We start from the raw sequence: 27,948 nt of genomic DNA, 5'->3' as shown, positions 1-27,948 counted from the left end.
AATCAATCAAAAAGCACACTGAGTAGTTGTATACATCAACATTTCCAACCAACAAGCTTAATTTTAGGAATATTAAATTTGTCTACTGTGATAAGGAAAAAAACATTCTAGTGCCTGAGGGTTTCAACCATCACACCATTTTGTGTCAGTCTTCCACAATAATACATATTATATCATATCAAACATTATCCAAAATGTAAAAAGGACATTAAGGGATGGGTCGCCTCATGGGTCTTAAGTCTCAGTCAGCCCACCACGAGAGGCGTGGAATTAAAAAGTACTGAATTATCTTTGTCCGAGCAGGAATGCGCGAGACCCTTTGAAAGGCACAGTGAGGAAAATCCCCAGGAAGAAACAATCTCCCAACAAGGATAATAGCATTTATGAAATCATCTCACTGGTCGTGGGGAACAAGTCCGATTTTTTTCTTAGCACGGAACAAGCCGCATGTCTATAAATTATAGCTTCAAATGGATAATTGGATCACTTGCCGGAAGATTAATTGCAGCTCCACATTCTTGGAGTTTTTGCTTCATGTGGACTAAAGCTGGCAAAGAACTGCTTTTCATTAGTGGCTGTGTACTCCCTAAGCAGCAAAAATGAGTACTAGTGAGATGTTATACTTGCTGTTTGTCAATTCATTAGAAGGGTAAGAATGGACAACTCAGACCATGTCAATGTCCTTGAGAACATGAGGATGTGTAGCCGTAAAGGAAAATAGAAAATAGGATTTGGGATGTCTAGGCCAGACTTTATGCTTGCCAGTTGTGCGATAAAGTGCTCTATAATCTAGAAATACTTTCCCTTAAAACACAGCGTTTGAAGCCAGAGAATGGAGAAAAAGCAGAGCTCAAAGCAGGCCACATAATCTAATAAATTGATTTGCAATATCCTCTGAAACTGTGAACTGATAAACGTAGCTTCTCATGTCGCCCCGCCTCGTCTGCAGCTCAGCTTAATGCACTGGCTGCGGGTAGAAGACAAAGGGACGGCCCGCTAGTTTAGCAAACTATTGCACTAGCGCTCATATGTGCCGTGCGACTGGTCACCCAAGGATTAAGGACTGCGGCACTCCTAAATCCCACTCTCTCTGTAACCCAGCACTGCTATTCTTCGTCCAGAAAGCTCTGATACACCCGAGACGTGGCATTAAACATGGCCAGCAAATAAAGATTATCCTGGGATATGAACTCCAATGTTCTTGAGATTGCTGGACAGCTGACGCCAAAATAGACAATAGGGGGTGACTCGGGGTGTGCAGGCATGATGGTCTGTACTTGGAGATTGCGGCACGACACAGAATAAGATGTGTCAACTTCACAGGGCCCCAACATGTGAAAGACAAATAGGGTTAATCTGAGGCTCCATGGGGGCTTCCCTTTTAACCACCGCATTCCTAGCGGAAAAGGTTTACCACCCGTGATTCCACCACTCAACTGTGGAAGATGCCACCCCACTGAACCCTGCCGCCAAAAACATCCTCACGCACAAAAAGAACGGAGGGAAAAAACAAAATATGATTTGTACCCAAATCCTTTCACGTCCTCAGAGTGTGGCGACATCTCCTCTTTGGCAAAGCTGAAAAGATATCCCTAAAGGTTTTTTTTCTTCTAATGGCTTATTTATCTGCGCCTGGTACATTATCAGCTGCTTTGTTCGGTGTACCTGAGACTCCTGTGAGGGATTAACACGGAGCTGGCCGAGTGTCAAGCGCGGTGACAAGATGCGACTAAGACGGGGAGAAAGATGGCAGCTCAGGGTTTGGCACCGTTGCTTGGACCACACAGACCACCGGGGACCCTGGCAGTAGAAACACACTCCTCCGCATGTATTTAAGAAATGTCACTTGACATTGGGAGCGGCTTTAGCTGTGTCCCCCCCATTGGAGGAGAGAGGACTTGCTTCGGATTTGGGCAGTCAGCGCAGCCTATCTCTACACTGTCAGGGTGCGTAGGGAATTTAATGGCTGTTTGCCTGCCTTGGTGCTTTTCCTCTGCCACAGCCCCACTTGGAGTTGCTTTGATGTGGCTCACAAAGCCTGATATTAGCCTAAACACAAACACTGTAAGTACACAGGGAAACTTTTGACTGCTATGTGTACTATATGTATGTACAAGTATGTTATTTATATAGGTGTATGTATATATTCGAGTTTTCAATGTTCATGCAGAACCTTTGGAGATTAAAGTTAAAGCTTGAACTTTAATAGCACTAACACCGATGCAAATTTATGATGCTGGAACTGAGTATATTGCAGGAAGTGTTGTGGACTCTATCTTCACACAGCTGAAGGTTAGGTAGAAGTGGAGGTGGGACTTGGTGATGCGTTAATACGGATGCAGAGCTCCAACATGTGCAAGATCTCAGAGTCCATTCAGCCTCCTGCAGCCGCCAGCGGCTGTGGCCACCTTTGTGTGCCCACTGCCAGTTGTGCATGACTTTGCTTTCTTTTTTCTCCTCCTGAAATGCCGAGTTTGTCTTTCTTTGCGAGACTTTGAATGTCCCGGGTGTGTTTTTGTGTATTTTTTGTCAGTGAAAATAACCACACCGCTCTGCAAAGGCGATGTGGTTCTATCTCAGCCTACCGCAGACTGAAGGGGGAATCTAAAATAGCCTCAAACCTGCGTACTTGCAGAGGACAGTTGGGGTGTGTCAAAGCCCAACGCACCACTAATATAACGTTTGACTGCCAAACAATGCAAAGCTTGCGCACAAACATAAAAACACACACAAACGGACGGAATACAGTCTCATCGAGCACACCCTGCTATTCCACCTTTACACACATAAACAAACACACACTCAGTGAACTGCAAAGGCTATAATTACAACAATCAGCCATGTTGACTTCACAACAGCGACAACAAAATGCTACACGCTGGACATCGATTCACACCCTGAGCCGGGTCACAAGATAGCGACTGTCATGATGGATGGGCTTATGCTTTCCAAGCCACTGGTCATCATTGGCTCCGAGTTGCCCCTCCCCCCACCATTGCACACGTACGCCCGCCTCCACCCCTGTTTCCTGTTCCACGGTGACCCCCATCAGCCCCAGGACTAGTCTGGGCATTCAATCACAGGTTTGGGGATAGAGGCAATTCACAAAGCAGAACTGCAAATGTTTGTGTAAACACTCTAGGAATTGTCATTTTAGTTGAGCATAAGTAATAAAAGAGAGAAAAATCATAATAGCAATACTAATTCAAGGTTATGGGTGCAGCAGAGAGATAGACTAATAGCAGATAAAACTGACATTTGTATCGACCTAATGAATTAAAAAGTAAACAATACATTTTCTTGATATGAGCAAACAAAACTAAGTACGAAAATATGTTTGTACTATACAAATGATTACATTCTTCCTTTGGAAACAGCTTCATGTCGTTTCACACTGGCTGTTATTTTTCTCCAAACCACAAGACCAGCATGGAATTTATTACCAGTGTTCCTGCTATTATTGCGGTGCGGATTGTTTGTCTCTTATTGGTCTGGTTTTGGGGGCAGAAAAGAAAAATATGCAGGGAACGATGGTGATATTTGTTTCAATTAGGACAATTATTCCTGGCTGTGATGTATCAAAGTTTCCAATGATTTTCTCTGCAAAATGAAATGTGAGCGCTTAGCTTGATAATCGGCTGCAGCCTCCAGATGAACCCTGTACAAAGATGGGAAAATGGACTTGTCCAAAAATGGGCCAGTTCAAAAACGATAGCTCATTTAGTTTATTTTGTTATCTAACAACATTGCACCGGGTCCTAAAACTATTGTATAAGGGTTGAAATAAATCTTGCTGCTCTTATTTTTAGTGGGAACTTCATTCTTCCATGCTCCCATCCAGCCCATCTTTCCATGCAAGACATGTAATTTGTATACATGGCCTTTGGTGTTATTTCAGGCCGCACTCCAAAGCCACTCAAAAAAAAGGTATGTCGCTCTGGTGGGGAGAATAAACAACCACCTCATTTCATTCTCCCACGTCTCGTATGCTCGTCTCTGCTCTTCCTGACCTCGCCAAAGTAAAGCACACATAAAACATAGCACTTGGGGGAAATATCGAACCAGGAGAAGGAGTGAAGGTTGGGGTGACTAACGCCACTGAAAAACTAAAGAGCACTGAAACAAAAAGTTGATGGGCTTTATGTTGCAATTTTATTTTAAAGAATAAATACATTAAATTGTTTGTTGAGTGTCAGGACTCAGTGCCAAGCAGTGCGGCATTAAACAAAATGCTGATCAATGCTTGCAAACAAAAGCACTCAGTGACCGTGGAATACGACAGAGCTTTAAATGTTTGTCGGCCTTGTAAATCAGTGGGAGAATAATTACAATCTAGGATCTTTAGAGATAAAAGGAGCCAATCTGTCAGTTTGGTGTAATGTTAAATGAAGTAACAGCCAATTGCGCAATATGCACATGCATTGAAAAAGATATGATGTTTTCTTTGAAGCGACTCTCTTTCCGTAAAAGGAATGTAAAATAATATTCCTTTGGTGCATGAAGATGTGAATTTGTATGAGTACGAGGGGCAAAATACAAGTTAAGAAGGGTAACCAGTCTTCATATTTAGAAAAATTAGTTTATCTCGTTTTTTGTGGGATGACGTTATTATTTCGATCTTTGGTGAATGTGGTGGAATTTTTTTATTGTTCTATTAGATCAGTTTAATCTGCCACCCAATTTATGTTTCCTCACATCAGGGGAAATAGAACATCTAAAGTACTCTAAAGCTATCTCATATAGCTAATGTCTCTCCAATTGCGGAAACAGACAACGTGCTTTATCAGAAAAAAATGAAATAAAACATTTTTTGTTATAGTTCTCTGGACTGTTTTATATTGTGTATATATATTTATTTCATTTTATTTATTTATTTTTCTTGTTAAATAGTGTCACACCAGATTGCGCACCCAGTACTTCCAATTGCCTACTCGAGGCTCTTCATATCTCTAATATATTTAATTCCAGATTCTTTTAACCCATACTCCAATTTACCAATTGCTCATGTATTTAATTTGGTTACATTACATATAATTAACTTTGCGGTAGCCTAAACTACAGACATATGTATTGAAGGGGCTATATGAGAGCCCACAGATAATGGTAGCTCGGATGGAAGAATTTAGTACACTAGTATTATGTTCAATAAGTAAAGCATTGCTTTAGCTGACACGTTCTCACTAAATTGCAGAAAAAGTAATACAACGCCAGTTCTGGCCAAATATGACAATGAGAATAATGTTGGAATATATACATATTTCAAATTTTATATACTATGCGTTTTAAACTTTAGTCTGCACCTAAACTCTGTTTGGCTCAATCTAATGTCTGTGCCACATTTCCAGTGGGTAATATGTGAATCTACTTTTGAAGTCTAAAATGCAGGAATAACGGTATTTGAATTCAAAGAAAAGTCATACTATTTAAGAGATATTTCAATATTCAGTTAAATTGTATGAAAACATGGCATTTTAGTTGTCACCAATGCAGGCAGTCTTTCAAATATTATTTTAAAAAATTGAGGAGAAAAAAAAGGGACTGCCAACAAACAGCCACGTTAATGGGTTTCAAACTTTCAATGTAAAACAATACATACACCTGCAATACATTTTCTTGTTGTTGTTGGTCATATTTAAACTGAAAAAAAATTGAATTAAATGTCTGGTAGAATCTTATTGTCCATGCAATGCCATAAAATACATCTATTGTTTGTATTTGTATACATAACTAACTTCTAACTTGTATCATCAGCTTAAACATTTAAAACAGTTCCCACTTAAACTTGTATGGTTAAGTCCATTCAGGTTTTGAAAGTTATGCATCAATTAGCATTAAAACATTCCTAGAGTTTCATGAGTTAATTTCATATTAAAATACTGTTCCGTTTAAAAAATCTGTGAAATGAAGCTTTGTATTTTATACTCATATAATCAGTTACAATGCATGTGTTGATGACTATAAAAATTACCCGAAAAAATTGATCTTTTTTTTTTTCTCCAGAAGAAATCTGAGGATGCTAAGGTTTTGGAAAAAAATTTATGTACTTAATCTAAACAAAAGGAAAAATACATATTTTACCTACATATTTTTGCAATTATGCTGGTCTAGCCCAGATGGTATCAAATTTAAATGTATGCGGCACCTATTCTACCGATGGCTTTGACACTTATGCATTAGCACCGTGACCGGACGTTTGGTTGCTGGATGTTTGGTCGCCGTACGTTTGGTCGCCGGACGTTTGGTCGCCGGACGTTTGGTCGCACGGACGTTTGGTCGCCCGGAAGTTTGGTCGCCGGACGTTTGGTCGCCCTGGTGAATACAATTTTGAGAGCTGGTTTCAACAGTAGATATTTAGATATTAAACTCTCATGAATAAATTTTGAGAGCTGGTTTCAACAGTAAACTCTCTGTCATGTTGTCAAACGTCCGGCGACCAAACGACCTGGCGACCAAACGTCCGGGCGACCAAACGTCCGGGCGACCAAACGTCCGGGCGACCAAACGTCCGGGCGACCAAACGTCCGGGCGACCAAACGTCCGGGCGACCAAACGTCCGGGCGACCAAACGTCCGGGCGACCAAACGTCCGGGCGACCAAACGTCCGGGCGACCAAACGTCCGGCGACCAAACGTCCGAGTACCCATTAGCACGTTCTTTTTATCAAGTTTACCACGCTGATGTGGTAACTACGCTGAATTAACTCCAAACGGAGTCGCCAAGGAGAGTTAGTAGTTCTCACCACAGCGCTGCTGGGCTTTATGTTCCTGAATGTGATCTACCTTGACAGCGTTATATAAATCTTAAAGAGAACTGTGTCTTGTTTGGACAGTGCAGATGCGACCAAATAACCATGGATATGCATATAGCAATGTACACACCAAATGGAGCTGGGCTTTCTGAGAAATGGAGGCTGGCAGCTGCACCTCCACCTGGCCCATTTTGGCTCCCGTCACTGTCTTCAGTGTCCGCGAGTTGACGGTTAGCAGCCCATGGCACTCTGTTGCGGCCAGTGACTTCACAGCTAAGATGCCAAATACGATTGCCGTATAAAGCTTGTGCACATCATGAAGTGGATCTTTAAGTCCCCGGGGGTAAATCTCACCTGGCTAAAAGGCCCTAGTTACTAGGGCCTAGTAACTGGAGACCCTTTTACAGAGTTATACATTTTTATGGTGGATTTTTTCCCTTATGTTGCAAGCAAAAAAAAATATTTACGAGACAGTTTCAGTCACTGACACGAGAAGGTGGTAGTGAATTTTGCAATGTATACTCTAGCTACCACCTTGTAAAACTCAAAATATGTTGGAACATATTTTGTGGGGTTGATGAAACAGATGAATGGCATTGGCATTACCAGTGAAGTGGGTAAGTTGAATTTAGATTTGAATTATTTGGTTTTTTTTAGCAATGTCACAAATGTAAGTCAAACTACGTTTTCAGGAAGACGCTTCCTCTGCTGATGTAAGGCCTGGAGTGTCAACGGCTGTACATCATGCGACAGCGAGTCTATTTCTATCACAGCAGGTCAGAGAAGATGTCAGCATGAAAAGCATTTCCAGCTCCTCTTGGCATCTGCTGCTATGGACAAGAGGCAGGAAGCACCTCCACTGCGCAGCTACATGATTTTCTCATCAGGTCATTTGACCTCAAATTTCACTTGTCCCCGCAGGACAAACGGATATGTGCATTTGTGAGACTGCCATTCACAACTGCAAGGAAGAGTATTTGAAGGACTCTAGCACCGGTACCCAAAGAACCATTAGTATTATGAATCGAACATCAGAAATCAAACACTAAGTTGCTTTCCCAGCTGGGACGCAAGGTGTGCAGCCTAATATGGAGAGGAAGCGCTGAAAGCATTTTATAAACCTCCCACCGATCCAACTCATTGTTCTCCAGATGCCTGGTAATTGAGCCAATTGAGATTTCAAGGGTTCCCGAAACACGAGGTATTTAACTCTACTCGCTATGTGAACGCCATCTCACTTATTGTTTTCCTTTTGATGGAATTTTCTTCAAAGCGTAGCTCTTAACATTTTCAGATCATGCGGCTCGGCCCCCTCGTTTGCACATCCTTGTTTTTCCCCCCCTGCCCTCATTTACATGCCGAGGTGTTTTACCTTTAGGAAAAGCAACATCAGGCTTTATTAAGGGCAAGGGGGAAGAAAAAACAGGAGGATCTTTCCGAGTGGTATTTCTCTCCCCGGGAGACTAAACAGAAGAAGAAATAACATGAGCACTTCGTATTCATATATGCCCTTTGATGTGTGCGGTGCACCGTCCTGTACCACCATTAACTATTTAACAGAAATATCACATTTGTCAAAACTAAAGTGTGCATCCAAGACGAGAGGTTGAGGGAAGTGTCGCTGAGTTGGAGGAAAGCAAAAAGCCCCAATTATGCCCAATTCCGTTTCTTTTCTTTTTGAAGTAGAGGACAAACACAAGTGAGCGTGTGTGTTCATGTGTGTGTTCGTGTGTGCGTGTGTGTGTAGGTGAGTGAGTGCGTGTGTGTGCGCGTGTGTGCGTGTGCGCGTGTGCGCGTGTGCGTGTTCATGTGTGTGCATGTTCGTGTGTGTATGTTCTTGTTTGAGCGTGTATGAGCGTGAGTGTGTGTGTGGCTTTGTATGTGAGTGTGTGCGTGTGCGTGAGTGTATGTGCGTGAGTGTATGTGCGTGAGTCCGTGCGTGAATGTGCGCGTGAGTGTGTGTGCGTGAGTGTCTGTGCGTGAGTGTGTGTGCGTGAGCGTGTGCGTGTGTTTGTGTGTGCGTGCATGATTGTGGTCCGTGTGGGAGATTGTGTGTGTAAAAAATATTTCACCCATCATCTTAGCGTCCTCTACTGGCTCTTGATGGACTTATTTTGAGTTCAAATTTAAATAATAAAAAAATCAGTACAAATACATTTTATAATATTGGAAGTATATCGGTGTATTTAGCAAGTATAGGTGACAAACTATTTTGAATAAACGTGATGTTGATTAAATAGGGTGTGTAATTCCCTTGAACACAAATTTAAAGCTGTTGTAGGACATTTGGAGTGAAGAGTTAAATTAGGATTTTTAAAATATATTGGAACAAAATTCTGTGATTGTAGTGAAAAAAATATGTATTTGTTAATCCCAAAAAAATTGAAACTTGGGGCCTAAATTATTATTTGCAGTGAAATTAAAATAACATAATTAAGGCTGCCCCTCAGATGTGCAAGTCAAATCTCTGTGTACGTTAATACAAAAAAAGTGCAAGCGTCAAACATCAAAAGACAAAAAAAAGTAGAATATTAATGGAAACATGTGTCCCATTCAGAGGGCAATATATGGCAATTAATCACTTGATTAATATGCTCTTAAACACACAATGTGACAGTGACAAATCCTGTTCACACTTTTGCGATCCCGAAAACGATAATTATCCAATAAAAGTCTCATTTGTCAAACACAGGCAAAGAGCAAAGCTCCCGCTTCAGTATGTAGTGTTGCCATGTTTAATTTGACTACAGTGTATTTTTGCACAGTTGCTCACGGTCACTCCTCGAGCGAGTACACTATTACCACACGTAATAAAAATGAACACAAAAAGAAAACAGTTTTGGGGCTGAAATACTGCCGTTTGTGGGTTTCCAGAGTAACTTTACCAAACTGTTGCCTAGAAACCATGTGATGAATACATTTAAGAACATCCACAAATATCTTCTATCAGCCTAGTGATCTCTCAAATGTGCTCGCAGCGAACAAAGACGAATCCAGCCATGAATGTATTAAAAGACAATGATTTAAAAAATAAAAATAAAAAAAACTATAACACCTTTTCTGGATGTCCCAAAACTACATTCAGAAGCTGCAGCCGTTGTGTTGGACTTCAGATATAAAAACAGATTGATGAGGATTCATTACTCATTTGTTTTTATACTGCAGAGGCACCACTCACAACCTGTTTTTTTCCTTGCTCTTTCTAATTCTGTAGTGACCCAATTTCCTCATTTGCAACAGATTCAAATGTAGTTCAGCATAAAAAGAGATAAACAAAAAAAGAATGATAAAAAGATCTCTCTGATTTTCAGTTGGAACCTTCAGTGAAAGTCCGGAGGGAAAATCCTGCTCGGGAAAAGATTGCTATGGACACTAATAATGCAGAGATTATCCACCCCCATGATGAAAGGTTTATGCGGCCACCTCATTTAGACATGCTGATATTCAATATTAAAGGAGAGGAAAGACTCTTGGTCCACATCAAAGAGCCTTCATCCCTTTTACTGCAAACTCCTTACCATCCACATCTTTATTTATAACACTGTAAATTAAATGTCCGCTAAAAGCAGGCTTTATGCAAAGGAAAATAAGCACATAGTGTGTAAATTCCAGCAGATAAAGAATGACCTCAAAGGCTCATTTCCATTCTCATTCCCAAAGTTCCGCGACATGTGACAGACACGGCTGACAGCGGCTTGAAGTGCGGCCGTCACCCAGGGTGTGACAGCCTATCTTCACTGTGACGCGTACAGATGAAGGGCTGAGGGGCCTGGCCAGGCGGCACGGCGGGCCGGGGAGAGCTCGGGTTGGGTTGGGAATGTCTGAGGCGGCACGGCTCCCTTGGCACTCACCTAATGAGCTCCCAACGTGCAGCGACATCACACACACACACACACACACATACACAGAACGAGCCAGGGAGCGGTATGCGCATATAAATACACACGGCACACAGCCGCAACGCTAAATTTCAAGCGTCAACGTGCATGTCTCAGCATACAGACAATGTCCAAGAATAACAAGTATGCAGCAGAACACACACATTACTACTCACTGGATGCTGAACACACACAGAGAACAACAATGTGTCACTTGAGAGTATAAGTTGATCCTATCCTGAACATTACTAAGGTGCACGTCACTTAAAGTCGGACTGGTGATTACCTAAGGCATAACCATGCTGGAAAACGTGTCTTTGGAAAAAAATTCAGACTAAAGAAAACAAAATAGCAAACTATGTTCATTTTTGCAGTCCATTTGCTGTAATGATATTGTAATAAGATGCCTCACAATAGACTGGGAATGGAAAATGTAATTACATGCATTAGTTTATCTAAGCGCTGCTGCCGTCACAGATCCATCAGTTTTTCAGAGCTCATCTGCAAAACCATGCATCACTGTCACCAGCCGTTTGATTGGGGCTCATTTGTTAGCCGTGTTGAAAAAAAATGCCACCTCACATTTACTTAGGCCTAAACACCGCAGAGAAGTTATGACAGTGAAAAACACACAAACACACAAAAAAGGTGAGATGGACGTCTTAATCAGGTTCTCCATAGAGGGCACCGATAAGAGCTCATCTATATTTCAGAGAATCATTTACTCTTTACAGTTTAAATTAAAAAATCTGAATGTCAGAAAGAGATTTTGTTTGTTTTCCTTTTAATTGAACAGGCCAAAATGTCATTGCGAAAAATTTTAACATATTCTGTAAGAGGCTGCATTCAAAAAAACAAAATAGAATTGGTCAGGTCGTCAAAAATAAAGATATGCAAGCTTGTTAACCTTTACATTCAGGCAGGAGCACGACCATCATTCATCACATGATCCATCAACCATATATTCTAATATTAAGGACAAATGAAAATGTTATCAGCTTCATGAATTAAATCTGCTACACAGTTTTTGTGCACATTCCCTGTTCCATCACATTGTTTCCAATGTCCACTTGGGCAAATCAACTTTCTGGTGATATGTTACCTACTCTTAACCCCTTATAAGGCAAGGGACTATTTTTTCTCGTTTAAAAATAATAATAAATTCAGCCCCGTAATGGCCCGGTGTCCAAATATGGGCAATGAAAATCATGTTATGATTGTACTAGTAATAACATTTTTTACATAGTTTATTTAATGAACTCATTAAAAAAAATGGTCGTTCAAGGCATTCAAACTGGGAGGATATGCCATTGAAAGTGCTCCGTCTAATCTATTTTGACTAGGAGGGGATGATTGTACCTGCCAGCCTCTCCCACTACAAATGGATTGGACGTCTAGTCCCATCTATGACAGCCAACGAGTTCAATGATGCCCTATATACGGGTAAAAACTTGACTTTTGCTGCAACCAAATGCAAACTGACCTGTGACCTCTTCCTGGTTAGCACACTTCGACTGAAAGGAACAACAACAACAGAGGAAAACTCTTGAGGCTTTTAGAAAGAATGCAAAAAAATGGTGTGAAATTACCCAAACAGCTCACATTCTTGAAATACAAGCTCCCTTCCAGAACACTTCCTTCCACTGTTAACTTAATAAACCTGGAAAAGTTATGCACAATTTGTGTAATTGAAGATGCAATTAACAAGTCAGGGCTCTTTTAGAAGCTTGGAGACGGGTTTTATGCGGTGCCACAGAGTACCATTACGTTCCTCAGTCACCGTCCCTACGCTCTTAATGGACATGAAACCCAGAGCTGAAGAAATACACAAACGCAATTGAGTTAGCGGGCACTTACAGGGGAGAGGCCACCTCCATACATTTGCGTAAAGACACATAACTGTCACTAAATTACATGTCATTATTGGGCAGATCGTATGGATCCCACTTATTGTTGCTTAATGGCATCTTTTTACAGGAAGAAAAAATGTGGTTTGAACAACGTTTACAACTTATACCAAAGAGGAGGATGTGATGCCCCCCACCCTCCTCTGCTTATTCAGTTACTGTCCAAACCTCAATTTCCGTTTGCAATCAGCTCATTAAAGCTGACTGATGGAAAGACAGCCATTAATGACACTCTGTGGCTTCATGTCAAGAAAAAGTTCTGGGCAGTGAGCACAATCAGCAGTGGAGGAAAGCCGCCACCTGCTGGTCGACATAGGAATAACCATTCACAGAGTTCTAATGAAATGGTTGCATGCAAAGAAGACGTGGTTTGTTGTCAAGATATACAAAGTACTCAAAGCTGAATAATGCTTATAGTGAACATGTTGACTTGATTCCCTTTTCCTCAATTTGTACTGCAGTAGGTAAATTTCTCTGTAAATTTGAAATCGTTTACATTTTTGGCAGCTTTTTGTACAATTAACTTGCGTAGACGACGAAGCGAGAAATAACAGGATTCGATCTGGCACAGGTTCAACAGTGACAACACGCTGATGCATCAAAACACACACACACAACACTGTTATTAAACGGCACCCAAGGAGAACAGCAAGCGGTGGGATACGTGGATTACTAGAATAAACGAGTTAGACCTTTGGACCATAAAAAGTGTGTGACTATTTAGGGAAAGCCCCAAAGACTGCGTGACCCATTCATCAATCAGCATGTTCCAGTCACATTTAAGCATATTTGTCCTCCTGGCTCTAAGCAGTTGAGTCACATGAAAAACACCACAATACTGCCCGCATGCAAGGAAATAACACAAAAAAAATGGATTTGTTGCCGTTATAATTCAGTTGCGAGGCATTTGAAGCTCACTTGTGACATTTTTGAGCAACAACGCAAAACAAAAAATTATATATCGACTAAACCACAGGGTGTAACCTGAAAAACCTCCAGAGTTGGGGTACTCGTAAATCAAAGTGACATTTGTCTTCCATAAAATCAACTTGTTTTGGTTGGTAGCATTAGTGTTTAAAAGGCCCTACAAACCCTAGTACTCTACGGACAAAGTTTTTTTTGACGCAATTTTGGAGGAAGGTGCAAATAGAGTGCGATATTTATTTTATCATAGGAATGCAAAGTGGTGTGCCATTCTGAAATGACGGTCTTTGCTGACCTGGGTATGTTGGCACAGCAGAGAGTCAATAAAGATGTGGCTGGCATAGTGGAAAATTGATGGAAGAAAATCTACATTTTCACCTGCCCTGGTCACATTTGGAGCACAGCGACTGATCTTCGAAAAAATCTTTGGTGAATCAGAGGAGGCCGAAAGTTTTTCTTGAGGATTATCTCACAAGTAAATCCTAACCCGTCTTTAGTAGATTATAGGATACCATTAGGCATAGTTTCATTTTACACACTTTAATATTTAATATTACTTAACATCAAAATAACAATCCCACTGTATCATGTCATCATTCAAGCTTCAGTACTGTAAGCTCTAGTACTGTATGCTCCTCAACTGACAGATCACATAAACTATTTTGTTCTATAAACTATTTGTTTTCTTTTCGCGTTTCAACTTCTTTTTCCTCTATTATTGTTAGATTTTTTGTCATGTTAAGGTACAAGTTCTTGTGAACGTTAGGCAATTTACAGAAGAGAGAATGTTGGCATTGCAATACTTTTTTTCCTGATGCAAGACAGATGGGGTATTCTTTGTTTTTAAGCGACCAAATAAAGGCTAAAAAGTGTTTGCTTAAGGGTAAACTCTATCATGGATTGGATCAAATAGTTCATATTTGTTCATGCCTCCTGGCATCCCACAAATTCACATTCATTTCCATGGAAATTTCCCAACAAAAAAATTCCATCGTTTTGGAAGCCCAAGTATTCAACTCGAACAAATTACCTTATAGCATTTGGAGACACGGAGTCAACGTCTACATTAGCACTATAATTTACAGCTGTTAACCCGAGTTGGGAGTCTGGGCCCCCATTTAACTCTGATCAACATCTTTATTGCTGCTAGTTCATGATCACCCATCCTAACGGACTACTTATTGCCTAAAGCACAGAAGAAAAACACACCGTCATGATGGGAGGACTCAAAGGGGTCGTTGGGCCTGTTGGTTTTAGCTTGTGTCTGCACGCTACATCGCTCACCTGGGCTTCGCTCACATCAACTCGGGTTGGTCTGCTAAAAGATCAACTTTTTAAGCCGGATGAGAAGCATCGGGTTCATGTTTTTAATAGTTGCTTGGTCAAATGAGCTTGATTGGTTCACATATTGGATTATTGGATAACTTTATTCATCCCGTATTTGGGAAATTTCGTTGTCACAGTAGCAAGAGGGTGAGGATGCAGGAATAGGAAAGGCATTTTAGACATAAATAGATAGGTAATAAGTAAGTTAATAAATAAATAAGTTAATAAATAAATACATGAATAAATATATAAATATAACATTATCTTGAACATGCACATATTGTACTGGCCCATAACATTCTAAAATCTTATATTAACACTTTTTACAATAATATTTGGGGTCCTATTTAATTAAAACGTGAAACAAAATATTAATCCTCCCAGCCACAAATTATAGTAGAATGCAAAAAAAGGAATAGTTAGAGAACTTCTAGTTTTTATCTAAAATCAAGTTGGCTTTAAGCTTCTAAAGGACTCCTTCTCTACAAGCAAAAAAAATGTAATTGATCTGCAATGTAAACAATGTGCAAAGTCTATTTCTTGACCGTTTCACGCTGACACTGAGACAAAGTCACTTTGCTCACTAATTGAACATTGGGCATTCTGGTTTTAAATTAATTCTCCATTAAACAGGTCAAGAATTGTGGTCTCGTTTCATTCTTGTCATGAGGATAACATTGTGGTTCATTCAAGTAATAAGTCACTGTCAAAGTATAGCGTACAGTACGGAGTATTTGACAAATAGAAAAATGCAATTAATGCGTTTGTTTTCAACGTCGTTTCTAAACATTAATTTACGGGTAAAAATGACCACACTGCAACCTGCAAATATTCCAAACTCAAAATGCTGCTTAAAGTCTTATTACAGTAATTGCACTTTGCGTGTCTGTTTGTGCACAGAACGTCGGATGGAAAATTTACGTTTTACTGAATAAATTAATTACAAAGCTTTTTATATTTTCTTTCTTTCCACATAATGCTGTTTAATAAAAAACAAATGTTTACATAGTGTATGATCTAAGCACTTTTGTTGATTTAGTTCTTATAGCCATTTCTCACGCAGAGGAAAATAAATGAATGAGTTTTGCCTAAAAGGCCATCGCGTGTAAAAACTGCCAGTGATCTGCCTCAGAGGGGGGACATGGTGTGATAAATAGTTACATAAATATAACTTTTAGGACTATAACTTCAAATAATAACCCACAAGTTGCCTAAAGATAGTACTTTGCAATTATAAGATGGTTGATATTAATGTCAACTAACCGCACAATACATCTGAATAATCGGATTGCATTTTTTTTTAATCACCAATTTCCTTCACAAAGCTCACAGCCGTGAGTGCTGCCTCGTTTTTCTTCTGCCTCTAACACGTTAAGCATCTTTTTTTCAGATACTGCTCTCCATTGCAACTCTGGCATTTAATTCAGTTGACTTAAAGGTTTCTTTCCACTCATTTTGAATGCCAGATCAAGTAGTAGAGGGACCCATTAATTGCAATAATGAAGTCTTGAGTGAGAGATCATGGCCATCTCCAGTGTGTCATTAATCCTTTTAAGAAACCATCTCAATGTTTAATGTCCGCCTTTAACGTGCAGCCGGCTGTTGCAGCATCTAATTTGTCAAAAGAATTAATAAGCATCATGCAAACATGATTTCTCCCCTTGCACTCAGGAGTAATTTATTTTCATGACGTCATCGTTCCATAAATTCCACATTCAATTTATTGTGTTTTTTCTGCTTCCTCATGACATTGAAACAATTTACGAGATGTCTCTCCCTCTCTTTCCTTGCATTCATGAAAAAAAAACATTTTAACCCTTTATAAGGCACTCATATTAATCATTCGCTTGCTACTGACAGCGTTAGATGTCCGATCAATTTTGAATGCAAGAACTTTGGCAGCGAAACGTCAATGGCACTGAAACATGAACATTTACAAAGTCGTCACAGTTTAATTAAATTTAACCTCTGCCGATGTCAATGGGAGGTTAAAGAGATGAATACTAATACATAAAAAATGTTAGTATAGTTGATTAATGATAAAAATAATACAAGTACATAAATATAATTACAATGTAGAGTTGCCATCCACATATGTGGACATCACTTTTTTTGGGTCACAATTCTATTCCAAATGTTAATATTTTCAATTATATCAGCCAAAATATGATGGGGTTTTTTAATTACAAAAACTGCCCAAAAATTTATTTGTGGTTGTTTTCTTAAAAACTCAAGCCATTTTCCCATATAGGTAGATTATAAGACATCTCATTGGCAGTTCTTGCTTCATAATTCGACAACAATATTATTTGAGGCAAGGCAAATTTACTGGTATAACACAATTTAACAAAGTAATTTAAAGTGCTTAACATCACATAAAAATCAGCAAGACAAATGAGTAATAGAAACAAATAAAATGATACATAACAGTCACATTAAATAATTGAGACCGTTAAATGCAAAAACAATTGAAATAGAAATAAAAGCCACATTAAATCATTGAGACTGTTAAATGCAAAAAAACTATTGAAATAAAAGCCATAAGTAGTTGAAATGCAAAAGTCATTAAAAATGTGATTTGAATGACAGGGGCAGTTACGACTACACTGTAGTAAAAACAGGGTTTTTAGCCCTGATTTTAATAGACTAACTGTTAAGAGTACACTTCAGACATTTTTTGTTCCACAGAAGAGAAGCATAACAACTGAATCCTGCTTGTTTTTTGCTCTTGGAACACACAGAAGGCCGGTCCCAGACAAACTGGGGTCTAATGCTATGCTGGGTTCAACCAAACCAGGAAAAGAGCAATTTATTTTCAAAACCTAATAATAAATAAATGGTGAAACACAGCTAATAAAAATTTTAAAAAAGCAATTTCAAATAAACGCTTGGAACGCTTTGTAAATGTAAAACCTCCTATGCCGGATCACTCTTATTCCAAAGCAACACTGTAGATAAATGAAACGAATGACTTAACGCTCCTTCAAGCTTTCTTTTCTGCATAGATCTACCCTACCCACATTGACTTAATGGAAAAAGTACATAAAACACAAAGTCAGAGAAGACCGATCTGACGCTGCTGGTTTTCACACTTCAAATATGGACCGACTCCAGTCAAACGCTAACCATCTCAGCCGGCTCGTCACCTCAGCCCCACAAAGCAGGCGAAACCTCGGCACTCTGGTGGCTTGGCCCGTGTCAAATTGCTCATTTGAGCTCTAATCATGTCATTTATCAAAATGTTGCACGCCCGCGTCAGTGAGCAGTCGATATGCTAATGGGATCCAAGCAGGGACACAGCAAATGAGCCTGAATGTTAGTTGGCGCACATGTTCTAAGGTGGTTTAAAGAATTTTCGCTTGGTCTAAAACAGAGGTCGGGAACCTTTTTGACAGAGAGAGGCTTAAACAATTCAAATTTTCAAATGTTATTTATTTAGAGCCATACTTAGAATTTAAAAGAAAACATACATGAAAGTGTGCATTCAATTTTGTCATTTCACCACTTTTAAAGTACAAAAAGTATCTGAATTCTTTTGACAACATTGTTACATTATTGCTAATCAATGAGGATGAATGTGAGTATACATGAAGAGTGTAATGGAAAAAAAATCAGATTAAAGTGGCGCTAGAAGTAGTGTCAACGCCACAGTGCCGACGTGACGCTTCTTATTGGTGCGTTCGGGACTCAGCTATCTCACCAGCGATTTCCATATTTTACATCACAGGTTGACGGAGAGCCATATGCATCCATCAAAAGAGCCAAATGTGTCTCCCGAGCCATAGGTTCTCTAGCCCTGGTCTAGAATATGCTTGAGTTTGACTCCCAGGACAAGTTTCTCACGTTGTGGTTTGCATGTAAACGGCAATCAATGCAGGTCACCACCCCACAACAAGAACAGGCAATAGGCACATTCTGCATTCAGTTCTTGCTGTTGATTGTGATCCTCTGCTGATAGAGACATTAATCTTGCTTTGATAGAAATATGTCAGTTTCTGCTGGGAGTGATGGATGTGATTTATTGTTCCAGACAAATCTGCCGCTACTCCTGACAGCTCAATTGTGGCAAGAATGTCCCAAAATGTCACCTGTTGTACCACGAGTGACCTTCTAATTTTCTAATTCAATTTCTCTACTCTCCCCGCCAGTCGGCTCTGATCATGGAGCAGTAATAACAATTACACATGGTGGCTGGCTTCGAAACCTGCAGTCCCCCCACGTTAAATCATGCTCAAGTAGTCTTTTATTAGGCTGCCCGCTTAAATCAATCTAAATCTAAGCATAATAACTCTCTAATCAGGTGCTGAGGAGAATAATAGGTTGTCACGCTCCAGGAAAAATAGGCAATCATGGAATGTTTTCTTTAATTAGGCCGGTTTACGTAGAAGGGCACGGCAGGAGAGTGGGACACATTTATCATAGACAAGGTGGAAAATTACTTCAATTACTCAGGGAGGAGAGAGTAAAGAGAATAACACAAGTCAGACAAGGGAAGGGGTTTCCGGGCTTCACTGAGGGCACAGGAGGCAAAAAAGTCAGTGGAGAGTACAGTGAGGAAGCAAAAAATCAGGTGGTAAGAATCTTGTAAGAAGTACCGGGTAGAAAGGGGAAGACAATTTCAACATTGTTATGAGAAAGGGAATAAAGACGTGTCAAGGCTGACAAACAGATTGAGGAGATGAAGTGAAAGAAGACAGAAGTAGACAAAGAAGAGGTAGTGTTGAGGATTGTTAGGAGCAGCCTGCTATTGTTTTTCCCGACTCTCGTTTGTCCCTCCTGCCTTGCCGTTGTGTTCGCGCAGCTGCGCTTGATTCGAAATTAGTCCCTGATTTGTCTATTTAAACCCCACTGAGTTTAATGTCATTGTTGGATCGTCTGCCTAAATTCCCTTACCATGCATCCACGTTACCTTGTTGCTACATTCCACGTGTTTTCCCTAGTCCGGTTTGGTTTCATGTTACGTTTCCCAAGTCCTTGTTATTTTGTAAGGTCCCTCCTAAGTTATTAAAGTTTTGGTTATGAGCACAATTTGCCTTGTCCTCACCTGCTTCCCCGCGATTGGGTCCTAATCCCTCCTACCTCGCCTCGACGTCTCCCGTGGACGGAACAAGGATGACAGCGCAAAGAAAGTGCGGGGCTGTGCGAGTCAGGTCATAGGATATTTTAGTTTGAGCACAGATTCACAGCAAGTTATCTCAAGGCGCTTTACTTAGTGAGTAGGTATAAAACAATGTTCTTCACTCATTCAAGGGGACATGTTATGCTAAACTGTCTTTTTCTATGGCACATGCAGCACGTGGAAAATCAAGCAGCATGTAAATATTAGTGAGCTGTTGTTTTATGGAAATTTAGACAGTGAACATTTCATTCTGAATCTGAATAGTAGAATAGGAGTGGGGTGAAGTTACATAATCAACTGATGTTTTAAGCCCAGTGCAAGCTTTATGTGGCATTGGCCTAACTGTAAGGGGGAGTGTGTTGTGAAGAGTATCTCATTTGGTTCTACACCTAAGCAGGCTAATTTCAACGAGGAACCAAACTGTATCAGCTACTTTTTTATCCTTAACTAATTTATACTTATGTGAATACTGAATGTCTCTTACATGAGAAAATAATATGGGGTTTAGGTTGAAAGAGAAATATGCTATCATGCTGTATTATAAATCATATTTATTTATCATCGCGATATTCCTTCATATAAATTTCACCTTGGAATTTTCCCATATCAATCATTGTGGTCAACATTTTGATTCTAATGCAGCTAAATAAGGTTGGGAGTAAGACGTCGAGGGGAATGTGATAACAGGTGTCAGCTCCATCATCGTCACAATCCAATTTTTATTGTACTGGCAATAAATCATGCGGGCTTTCATTTATTGCTATTGATGAACGACCAATTATTTTCCGTCTAATATGGTGAAAAACTATGACCCATGAAGACAGATCTCTTTCTTTCCTCCTCCATCATGCTAGATGCTTCATATGACACCAGTGATGGATGGGATCCTTAAACTGTTATTACACATTTAATGTAGCGGCCCATTGTTATCTTAAAAAAAATAAAAAAATAAACTTTGAGCTGGGACGTAAGTAAGTTATTCTATGAAGAGGTGAGTCATCTTATAAAAGTAAATATTATAAACACCATATGTAATTCATGTCTGAAGCTTATGTTTTCTTTTGGTACAGATTTGTCAATTTTTTACCAAAACTGGCAACTAAAACAAAACGGCCATTGTTAGGAATCTCAGTAAGTTTAAAGTTATCACAAACACGCTAAAAAAGGAAAGAATGCTTGCTTTTTATCCTCACGTACTTTGCTTTTGTTGTTGCTCTTGTTCTGTGGAATGGCACTAACTAAAACTGCAATTCCTCCTTTACGGATCAGAATTTTAAAAAATGTAGTCTAAGGGTGTATAATTATTGTAATATTTTTTAAATACATTTTGGAATTCAAATAGTTAGTACTCGTTACTTGTGGACAGATCAGAATTAAATGTGGCAGGTTACCGTAATTTCACGACTATAGGGCGTACAAATCTGAAATTTTCTTATGTGTGCGGCAAATTTAAAAATGTCGCTATGTGACTTCAATGAGCTGTCCGCTTAATTGAACAGGTGCACTCCCTGAAGACATGCTGTCAATATATAGAGGAAAGGCAGATGTAACTGAAGACAGGATGTGGACGTGAAGCAGGGGAGGGTGTTATCATTTTTGTTGTTGTTGTTTTTTTATCTTTATTTACAGTATTACAAATATACAAAAATCAGGTCAACAGCAAATGTGAATAATTTGGGGAAATCCTGCAAATCACGCAACGGGCATTAAAATTCCTGTGATTGGGAAGTACGGGAATAAAGATCAGTAGGAGCGAGTGGGATTGGGAACACATAAAAAGAAGATTACTATCCCCTTTGTAAACAACCTAGAGGTGTTAATTTTTGTCATTATATTTCCGTGGGCCAACACAACCTTAACTTGTTTTAGCATGTCAAACTACACATCCCGATATCCCAATGCTTCAACCTCCAGCTTCAAGTGCACAACACAACAACATGGCAAATGGTGGAGGAGATGAAAGGATTCAGACAGAGCTACACATGAAACTCACCCATCAGTAAAACTGGAGTAGTTGATTGTTGGAGGATTCCAGTTGTTGGTAAATTTCATAAGAGTGGCCGTGACAATGCCTCTACATTTAATAAGATATTTTTGTTGGGCCAGTGTTTGAAATGGATAATAGTAACATAAAGTGTGTATATTCCTCAACTCATCATTTTCCAGAAAACTGTTCATGGTGTCAATTTGATTTTTAAATTGTTAAAACATGGTATTCTAAAAAGAACAATCCACTGACTTTCCTCATGACCAACTTAAAGGTGTAAGTAGAAGGAAAATTGAAGTGAAATGGGAGCAGGAGTAATTTTGACTGGCTAACACTGAGCTTTCGGAAAAGCAGGCATCACTTATTAAGAGCCAGATGGCGACAACAGTATGACTGAAAATATCACAATCACTCAACACGATTTGGTAAGGGCTAGAAGATGTGGTCATATGCGTTTACCCGAAAGTAAACCTCTAATGCTAGCCTTTCTCATCTCAATAATATTGATCACATTTTTCTAATGTGTCACACTAAAAATCTTAATTGCAATTAACAACTAAAGTGTGTTAAGAACACTTCTTGGTACATACATGTAAAATAATCCAATGTAAAAAGTTCCTTTATACCAAAAAAAGAGAACCACTCACCTTAACTTTTGTGTTTAAGGCCCCTCTGCAATTTTATGGTAGGCCACTTGCAATCCAGGGACCATTGTTCAAGGCAAGACCACCTATACAAAAAAAAAGTGTTAAAAAAAATCACCACTAACAGTCATTAAGCAATAGGCACTTGATGGACCTAGTTGGAATCAATAAGAAAAGAGCAACAGTTATTAATAGGCGGCCTGGTGGGGCAAATGCTTAGCGAGTCGGCCTCACAGCTCTGGGGTCCTGGGTTCAAGTCCAGGTCGGTCCACCTGTGTGGAGTTTGCATGTTCTCCCCGGGCCTGCGTGGGTTTCCTCCAGGTACTCCGTTTTCCTCCCACATTCCAAAAACATGCATGTTAGGTTGATTGGACACTAAATTGCCACTGGGTATGGGTGAGCGTGTGCATGGTTGTCCGTGTCCTTGTGCCCTGCGATTGGCTGACCACCGATTCAGAGTGTCCCCCACCTCTGGCCCGGAGACAGCTGGGATTGGCTCCAGCACCCCCTACAACCCTAATGAGGTTAAAGCGGTCCTGAAAATGAGATGAGCAATGAGGTGAGTAATGACTACCGTATTATCACGACTATAAGGCGCACTTCAAAGTCTTACATTTTCTCCAAAATAGACAGGGCGCCTTATATTCCAGTGCGCTTTATATATGGACCAATACTAAAATGGTTATCACGATAAAATAAAATAAATCAGTCGATAGGGTACACCATCCTCTATAGCTCTAACAACTACGGCAAGCAGCCCCCGACTCTCCTATTTTCCCCGTAGAAAAAGTACTGCGCAGTGACTGCTGGGATATATAGTTATTTTGTCAATACACTCAGTATGACGGCGAGCACACTAATTTGGTGCTCGCCGTCATTCCGGCTGGATTCACAAAAGAACTCCTGACGCTAGATGTTGGCATGGACATCGACATCAACACAGCTTTACGAACGGTGGCAGGCAGGGCCGGGCTAGTTATGCTAGCTACTATTTGCGAATGGATTGTGGCTGCCTAGACAAATGTATAAAACTCAGCGTTTTCGATGACTCATTTGGACAATTGTTCAATTCGGACACAGAAAATGAGGACTTTGATGGATTTGTGAGTGATGATGACGTGAGTACATTGTAAAATGGCTAAATAAAGTACATCCGAACTCAGTTTTGCTTCCGTTGCCTTTTAAAAACGTGTTTTTAGCGTGTGTCCGTATGTTTAAACTGGTGTATGTTTTGCCATGCCTGGCTGCGTCTTTAAAAACTTGTGTCCTTTGTGTGTCAAATACAGAAATAGCACTGCAGGTTTAAATGAGATTCGCCATATAGTCGTGAAAATACGGTATCTAGAATTAAATAAAGTTTAATCTAATCTAATCTAAATACAGTGGTACCTCTTCATACGACCGCTCATCATACAAAATGCTCGTCTTACGGGGGAAATTCCGATCAAATAATTCGCCCGTGATGCGGTCAAAATTTCGTGATGCGACCAAGCCAGGTGGCCATGGCATTTTTTTTTGCATATCTTTCGTGTATAACAATATCTACGAGCACGGAACTAATTAATTCAGACGAGTTTCTCATACGACCAGGAAACGCACAACGAGCGAGCAAAAAGAGGGCTTTCTGGGTAATGAAGTATACTCGTGCACACAACACCCATAGGCAATGGCAACCTTTCTCAGAATAAAACTTCATTACCCACAATCAATACGTGGGTTAGCTCAACTATTGTATTTCCTGTTATTTTTTCTCAGGAAAGATACTCCCGCGATCGTTCTTTAAAGACTATTTCTCGTTGGCAAGTGGTCGTGCGTTATCCTATTGTGATGACATTTGTATGCGACATTATCGAAATATTTTGAAGGGTAGACAAAAACAAACAACTCTTGATGCGTTCGTTTTGAAGACTTCGGCGGAGCGGCCAGGTGGTGTCAACCCGTAGAACTACGTAAGGTAAAAAAAGATTACAACAAATTTAGAATTTAGTTTTGTTTGAAGTTACATTAAACGTTGAGTGTCTGTATATAGTTATCCAAGTTAATTTAAATTTGTTTGTTCGTTTACGAGTGCATTGCTGCCGTGGATAAAGCCCCCCCGAGCACCCCCCCCCGCCTCTGTGTATGCCGCTGTCTATACCCTCCGCTAAATGTGTCTAATTTTACTCCTATTAAACACATTATTACTATCAAACCACTCGTTATTTATTACTTTGTCAATATATGGCGAATTATAAGAAATAAAACATTTTTTTCAATCCAATATCCTGTTTTTGGTGTTTTTTTCAGAGAGTTGGAACAAATTAATTTGTTTCCCATTCATTTCAATGGGAAACTTCCGCTCGAGTTACGAGAATCTTGTCATACGAGCTCAGTCCCGGAACGGAATAAGCTCGTATCTCGAGGTACCACTGTATTGAATAAAACCTCCACTCTATATCACCATCATATATATAATGCAGAATATAGGCGATTAGAGAATTATTTCTGAAGACAGTTGTCTCAACTGCCATAACGAAGACAAAAGTTTTCCTCACCTCCGCTCTGTTGTTCATAAGATATCCTCCCTTTGCTTCCCGTTTTCCAATTTTTTTCCCTCACCGTGTCCTCAAAATGTAAATGCGATATTGATGAGACGCTTTAGGATCTCTGTTCTGCGTTGACTTTGTTGCTGTGGGCTGTAGTTAAATAACTGGGCTGCTTGTCTAGGTGCAGATCAATCCATGTGTCCCCAAAAAGTTGTCAAATTGACCATTGCGTGCAGATGTGCAGTCAAATATTGATCCTAGGGAGCTGAGTTTGACGCATTTGGAAGGTTTTAAATCTGTTGCTGACCCAGGAGACTTGACGTCTTTCATTAAATTAAATAAAATTAACAATTCCAGCAATAGACCCTGTTTGTTCACTTACAGCCCTCATAAAAGTACAGCGCTGATCTTTTTCTGCTTTGAAATGTCATTTCATTTTACTAAACTTTACTTTAAATTCAGTGGTTTTTAATTTAGGCAACAACGTCAGATTCATTTTCTGCCAATATGTACTCTAAAATTATCAAAAAGAAAATAGGAATTAGTAAATTTGTAAAAGAACAATTTCTTACTTTAAACTCCGTGGTTGGGACCAGAAATATTTTATTCTTTATTTTGAAAATACACATTTTCCATTACAGAAAAGTTACAACAATACAGTAAACTACAAGTAAAATCTCTATTTAGTATTTATGCACACAATACGTGCGCATGCATGTGCATACAAGTGTGTGCAATATGCATTATTGGAGATGTAAATTAACATTTTTGTTACATGGAATTCTCATCAATAAATCGTAATCGAGTGCCCATTTTAATGTTTACTTTACGTAGAACTACTCTATACCCACTGCCACAAACATCTTAATGCATACTGACTTACTGTTAGTTTAGTGCAATGTTGATTCATGTGAACCGAAGAAAAGCAGAGAAAATTGGGTCGATTGTTACACTAAAACGTAACATCGCTATCTTGAGCTGGCATTTATAGTTCCTACCCAATTTATGAACATGTCACATTACGTACGAACTTGGAAATTCACGACCAGTCAGCCTTTTAGTACGTACACTTGCAAAATCTTTGAAAACACTTATTGTCTCCACAAGATGGCGCAAATTGACAACACAAACGCAAACACTTCCGTAAAGTGAATAGAATCTAATCTTTTTGCTGTTCCTTTTCTTTATTTTTTCTTTTTAGAATAACATTGGACACCAATATATAGGGATAATGTTTTAATAAATTTGTATATCATTATTATTATTATTATTATTATTATTATTATTATTATTATTATTATTATTATTATTATTATTATTATTATTATTTGCCACACAAACGTGATAAGTCACTGGAAATTGTAAATATTCAAATATCTCCTTAAGACGGATGCAAAACAGATGAAATCGATTTGAAATTTAATACGTATTTACAATCCCATATAGTTTCTTATTGAAAAATGTATATATACTATATATACATTTTTAAATAAGAAACTATATATTATATAGGTATATATATTTGAAATAAAAGTAAGAAAATTATTTTCTATCTGATACATTGGCATCTACTTATTTATGTACTATAGTCTTGATATATGGATTTAGAAAATACATTAATTTAATTACTTGATAGCTAATTATTACGACTCTTTTCTGCTCTGCTGTGCACTTTTAATTGTAATTACACATTTGTTACACAAGAGGTCAGTGTTTTCAAGATTACATTTTTATTTCATGTATAGTATATACCACTTTCCAAAAGCTCAAGTTTGGAATTGATGACTTTTAATAAATGTACGTACTGTGTTATTTTGGGGTATTTTAAATCAAAAAGTTATTTCACTAATTAACACAAACCCCGTGAGAGGAATTTATCATTAGATGAGTTTAAGATTTATCTGCAGCTCATTTGGAGCCTCTTGGCTAACCACATTTCACATACATCAGGGTAAAGAAAGAAAACCAGTCAACTGTTGCTTCATGTGATGTGACATTAATTTTATTACAGCATAGCTGCTTTCTCTGATTGGTGGAGTTAATGTAGTGCAGTGCTTTTATTGTCTAAAGTATTATGAAAAAAAAGTGCTTTGGTCCCATTTCATTTGTCAAGAGGCTACTTAAGAATGAAAGATGTCTCTCGCCCATTTATTTTTCCAAGGACACATGAGCTCATGCTGCTTGGCCGGGTGCCCGGACGTGGAGGAGTTGGACACATTCATAAGGTCTATTACATCACCATTGGCCAATCCACTTCTTTCTGACATGAATTTCTACGACAGCGTCTGTCTGTGAGTTTAGCTTGTGGGAATTGTGGCCTTGACCTTGGAAAAAGAGTATGACAGCGGGGCCACTGGTTCAAAGAGTGTTCCTGAATCCAAATCTGTTGTAGTCCACGGCTAACTGGTGCAGGTCCGAAAACAGTGGGTCGGTTGTTCATTTGGTTGCTTGGTTGTTTGACTTGGTGACAGACTGACTGACTGATCGATCCATCACACATTGCAGATGACAGACAGTTAATGGGACAGTTTAAATTAGGCCTGAAAGCTGCCTAAAAGCAGGTTTATCTTCAAACAAGCAACTCATTTATTTGACGAGCAACATTTTCCACTCCAGTGTCTACATTAATTCTCAAATATTTTTTTGACGGAATCATTCAGTGCAGTTTTTATTTTCCATTATTTAGGTGCAGTTTTTATTTTCCAATATTTAGGTGCAGTTTTTATTTTCCAATATTTAGGTGCAGTTTTTATCTATTCTGAATTTGTCTTGTTGAGGTGCTTTACAGGCAGTGCACATTTAAATATACTTTATAAGAGGAAAAACATGTTTTTAATGACTCAAGGGGTGAATTGGTTAAACTTCTTTTAATAACACTGACAACGATAGA

At 39.2% G+C, this 27,948-nt stretch overlaps 1 long non-coding RNA gene across 5 annotated transcripts in view; it reads right to left on the bottom strand.

The window, feature by feature from the left end:
• The window catches only part of LOC144085515 (uncharacterized), a 151,749-nt gene extending 125,660 nt beyond the window's left edge, over positions 1–26,089 (bottom strand). For all 5 annotated transcript variants that reach the window (XR_013304167.1, XR_013304169.1, XR_013304168.1 and 2 more), the window contains exons 1-2: positions 25,942–26,089; positions 22,537–22,619 (exon numbers count right to left, since the gene is read on the bottom strand). This is a non-coding gene — a long non-coding RNA (uncharacterized LOC144085515). The remainder of the gene's footprint in view (positions 1–22,536; positions 22,620–25,941) is intronic.
• Positions 26,090–27,948: the final 1,859 nt, after the last annotated feature.

This window comes from Stigmatopora argus, chromosome 1 (genome assembly GCF_051989625.1).
Source record: "Stigmatopora argus isolate UIUO_Sarg chromosome 1, RoL_Sarg_1.0, whole genome shotgun sequence".
Lineage (NCBI taxonomy): Eukaryota > Metazoa > Chordata > Actinopteri > Syngnathiformes > Syngnathidae > Stigmatopora > Stigmatopora argus.
This window is presented reverse-complemented; position numbering and strand designations above follow the sequence as displayed.